This window comes from Lathyrus oleraceus, chromosome 2 (assembly GCF_024323335.1).
Source record: "Lathyrus oleraceus cultivar Zhongwan6 chromosome 2, CAAS_Psat_ZW6_1.0, whole genome shotgun sequence".
Lineage (NCBI taxonomy): Eukaryota > Viridiplantae > Streptophyta > Magnoliopsida > Fabales > Fabaceae > Lathyrus > Lathyrus oleraceus.
Genome location: NC_066580.1, coordinates 226,526 through 231,512, shown reverse-complemented (window position 1 = coordinate 231,512; position 4,987 = coordinate 226,526). Strand labels below are relative to the sequence as shown.

At 38.2% G+C, this 4,987-nt stretch overlaps 1 long non-coding RNA gene across 4 annotated transcripts; it reads left to right on the top strand.

Moving 5' to 3' along the window:
• The first annotated feature begins 1,294 nt into the window (after positions 1-1,294).
• LOC127117432 (uncharacterized) lies at positions 1,295-3,637 on the top strand. Of its 4 annotated transcripts, none has more exons than XR_007801976.1 (5): positions 1,295-1,884; positions 1,966-2,348; positions 2,592-3,045; positions 3,166-3,280; positions 3,417-3,637. It is a non-coding gene; the product is annotated as an uncharacterized LOC127117432 (long non-coding RNA). The 4 variants fall into 4 exon arrangements; XR_007801975.1 differs by having other exon boundaries at positions 2,536-3,045; XR_007801973.1 differs by having other exon boundaries at positions 1,966-3,045.
• Positions 3,638-4,987: the final 1,350 nt, after the last annotated feature.

Here is a 4,987-nt window from a genome sequence, read left to right as displayed (position 1 = left end):
TCGAGTGTGGTTTAAATTTGATGACGAAAATTTGAGCAATGTGGCATACGCCAATTATTCGAATGATCGAAAGATAGTGAGGCGTACGCCTCCTATCCTTTTATTATCGGAAATTTAGAATTAAGTGAGTTTGGAATTTGTAGTCGATTTAAAGGAAAAGATTTAAATAATGTATGTTTAAGGTTTAATCGGGTGACAAGAACTCGAGCAATGTGGCGTACGCCAATTATTCAGGTGCTTGAGAAATAGTGAAGCGCACGCTCCCTATATCTTTTTCATCCCAAAATTATAAAAAGATATATTTGAGTATTACCCTAATTTAGGAAGATGATTTATATTTTGTATGATTATTAGGGTTTTAATTGAATGACAAAAATCCGAGCAATATGGCGTACGCCAATTATTCGAATAGTCGAGAGATAGTGAAGCGGAGGCTTACTATTCTCCTTTTCATTCAAAATTTAAAATTAAAAGTTTTGAGGTGTATATTAATAAAATGATTTGAATTCGAACTCATTGGATTTGAAAAAATGATTTGAAAATGTATGATTAAGGTCTAATCGGATGACAAGAACTCGAGCAATATGGCGTACGCCAATTATTCAAGTGCTTGAGAAATAATGAAGCGTACGCTTCCTATCTCTTTTTCATCCCAAGTTTATGTTTGAAAGAGAAAATTCTTTAGAAGTTAAATGGTTTGAAAAATGGTTTGAATTTGTGTTTATGAATGAAATGATGGTGAATCGATCATCTACTCGATTAATCAATAATCAAATAGGTCTCATTGTAAGAAAGCCCAAGAGTAAGCTATGTGAGGTTGATGGCGATGCTAAGAGCAATCGACTTACAAAGGTGTTTTAAAAATGGGCTTGATATTTGGATTGAGAATTGTGATTTGTGCTTTTTGAAATTGGTTTGGATTGATGAAATTTGAAATGATTTGTCGTGATTGTAACGCGCCACACATATGAGATCAATAATTTGTACACATGAATAAACAATCGTAAAATAATAATTCATATAAATCCCAAAAGTGAGTAATTATCTAGATTATGCTAAGTAAAGATAATATCACATATTAATCGAAATTATATAATTAGGCTAAGTAATGAATAATAATACTACATATTAACTAAGAATTTCATAATTATATAATAACATATTAATCAATTGAGATCATATGACTGGGCTGATGAAGTTTTAAACAAGAATCAAGCTTAATTTAAACATCCTAATCTAATCAGGCCCATGTTAATCAAAAGGAATTAAAAAAACTATGGAAGGAAATGGGCCTTAAGGCCAACGAGGCCCAATGGGGCGCACAACTCCTCCCCTCTTTCTGAAGGACAACGAAGAGTATGAATCTTCTCCTTCCTTTCCCAATCTCCGCGGACACGTGGCCATGAATGGTACTTTACCATTACCAAGTGGCCGACTGGCAGTACACCACTAGGCACGGTATGCCTCGGGAATCATACAAGTGGCAACGACTAGCCACCAAATTAATGACATGAATAATGGCCAAATGCTTAACCCAAAGAAAATAATGAATTTGAATATTTTTAAATCCCAGGCACCTTCTTCGACTGCCTAAAAAACAAACTCGTTAACTCTCGCAATGTTTCACACAAAAACGCTTCGGTTTCATCTCCTTCTCTCTGCTACCTTACATAGATCTATCGTTAAATCAGAAACCAAAGAAAAAAAACAAGCATCGATCATCAATCAATACCAAATAACAATAACCTCGATTTGAAATTTCACCAACGATTTTACCGACCAAACAAAGTCCGGCAGCAAAGACAATGAGAAAGTGTACCGATTTGAAGCTTTGGCCTATCCAGATTCCGACGATCCTTCAAGAAGATCCTTATGTGATTCACGGTAAACGCTGACACTCCCTTGCGATTCGCCTTTCTTTTAGCTTGAATCTTCTTCTGATTTCGGTGTTTGATGATGGCTCAGGTCGTGGGTGCTCACCGAGGGTTTCAGTCCGACTACCTCAGAGTTTCGGCGAGAAACTCTGAATAGTTTTTTGTGATTTGGACTTTGAGGAATTCAGGTAATGATTTTCGGCAGAGTAACAGTAGGGGGTCCTTTTTTCAGTGGATTTCACTCCCTTCTTATAGAGAGGTGGTACGAGGTTCATGTGATGGTGTGAGTTGGCGGATCCAGCAAATCATTCCGTTAGCATGCAATCTTTTCTTTAGATTTTGGTGGGGACCAAATATTCCTGATTTTTTTAAGAGCAACCCTGTTTTCGTCTGTAGTGAGTGAGCGTTTTTCTGGGAGTCATGTGGTCCCATAAATCTGGTGTTATCCCAAGGAGTTCTTACTGCGGTAAAAAGGTGAATTGATCCTTTGTAGGACTTTGAGCACCATTGTGAAATTTAGACTTAATTAATGTATACATGTAATCCTTCTGGTTCTCCTTCTGGTGTAATAGTTGTTGTAGCCTTGTTTTCTCCGTTAAGCCTTGTTTTGCAACTATGGATTATGGTTCTCATGGTCTGATGGATGAAGCTTTTTATGCAGGTCTTAGGTCATGGCTTAGGTGGTTAGTAACTTGATTGTACTGATTGATGTTTCAGGATGTGTGGACCTTTTGAGTACTTTTGATCAAGGCTTTAAGTGAAGTTCAACTCGTGTCCAGATTATTGCATTATCCGTGGCCTTACAACTTTCGTGCAATGAGTTTTTTTCTTGGCAAGTCTACAGAGATTGCAGCACCAGGCTTATGTCACATATGCCATTATGCTGGTATGCATATTTGGACTGAGGTTTTGCAACATGAAGCTTGCCTTGACATGGTTCCTGCTTCCATTCGCCATTGTGCCTTTGTTAGTTCACATCAGTTGGTATGGCCTGCTTTGACTCGTTTTCACTTCGAAGAGTTGTGCCTGCTATAACCATCTTCCTGCTTGAACATCACCTTGGCATTGATGACATTGCATCCAATTGAGGGTGACAAAGCTCTTTGATCCAAAAACCTGTGCCGATGCGTCTGGTTTTGGCTTTGTTTCGTCAACCATTGTAGCACTCACTGTAAGCTTTCTCACTACCAATTCTTGTTTTATTAGGTAAAGGAGCACGGATAACACACTTCTGTGTTGGTTCTAGCATTTCTCAATATGGTTCGTGTGATGTGATCTTTTGATTGTGCAGGTTTGTGTCTGCTGGACAAAGCAAAGTACGGCATGATGGCTGAATTGATGTGGCTCGTGTATTCGAAGCACAACTCTGTTGTTGCAGGAAAATCAGTTTTGAATACCATGACATTGTAATAACCATGTACATTTTTTAAGCTTTGTCTTCAACTGTAGGTTCAGTCTAGGTGTATGCTTCGCTCCATTCATGATGATTTTAGTGTTCTTGGCTTTTGTTTCACTTATGTGATAGGCTTTTGGATCGTGCAGGTTACGGTATGCTTGCAAATTCTTGGAATTACATGAAGTAGAGAGTGCAATGAGTTGTATTGCTTGGCTGCCATGCTATTCCAATGCTTGAATAATTTCTCTTCTAATGCCAACATGTCCTTAGATCATAGGCTAGGACTTTTGTAAACCATAAAGTTTATCAATACAATTGTAAATTTATGCCTTTATCAATAGAACTTGCGAATCTATTCCAATTTTCACATTCAATTCTTGATCCATCACTTTATGAAGGGGCTGAACATGTTTCAAACACAATTGGTCTGGATAACTCCATTTAATCCATTTCTGTTCAATTCTTTCCAAATAAGCCAATGTATATAAGCAAACATGGAATTAGTTTCTGCACAACCGGACCATAGCAGGTTTGATGTACCAAATAACATTGCCTCATATACGTCCAACAAGCATTGCCTTGCATATGTTTGATTGAACCCAGCCCTGGCAAGCCATCGAGTAAACCGACATCCATAAACATCCCGCACCAGCAAGGCGAGATTTGTTATGAGCATATAACAGCATCCATGAAAACCTAACCCACTTCATCAAAACAACCATGACCTTACATTCACTTCTTCATTTTTTGTCTTCTTCTTTGCACCTAAAACTTGATCCTGATGAAACCTCTCCATTCACGACCCAAAATGACGATTATAAATGACAATCCATGAACTCACCTTAAGTCACTCACCACTTGCTTGTTGACCTTGATTTACTAAGGTGAAAAAGATGCAAATTTAATGCAAGAATTGTTCTACACAAGACGTAGTGTTATTATGGTCCATCTGATATACAAACGAGTCTAGCTTATAACAAACCAAGTTCATGGCTAAGCTTACGGATTCATCGACATGATGCTTGCATGACAAGACTCACCCATGACCTTGATCCAAACTAGTATTCCAACTTAGATAGTATCCTTTCATTATGTCCTTTTCCTCGTATTCGTGTAATAAACCATACTTTCAGACGAAAGTGAAATCATGAAATGCATGTTTCCAGGTAGTACAGAAATGATACAATAGTGATATGAAACTAAGGTGAGGTATTCTTGTGATGAAGTGTATGTCATGCTATGCATATGATGCAAAATAAAAATGAAACAAATTCCATGAAAATTTAAATATGCTCGGACAAAATTGGGGTATGACACATAGGAAAGGGAGGAATGAGCTTGGTCCGAAGAATTGTGTTGCTTTGGAACCTTACACCTCTTGGGTAAAGAGGAGAGCTCTTGAGTATCGCATGTCGTACGAATATCCGAGACCTACCCCTGTGGTTATGGTTGGGCCTTTAACCCTCCCTAATCAGGAGTGGAGGATTTGAAAGACGAAGACCGGTCGCGTGCATGGGTTCGTGAGCATGAGGAACTTCTTCAGCAACTTAAAGATAAGGATGCAATGATAGAGTTTATAGAGCATCAGGTTATTGATGAGTCCGATGATGTGGTTACTTTTCTTCTTCCTCACTCATCCAGGTTTTGGAAGAGGAAATATGATCAGCTTGCCAAGGAGAAGGCCGATATAAAAGCAGCTTATGAGAGAGAGGTGAAG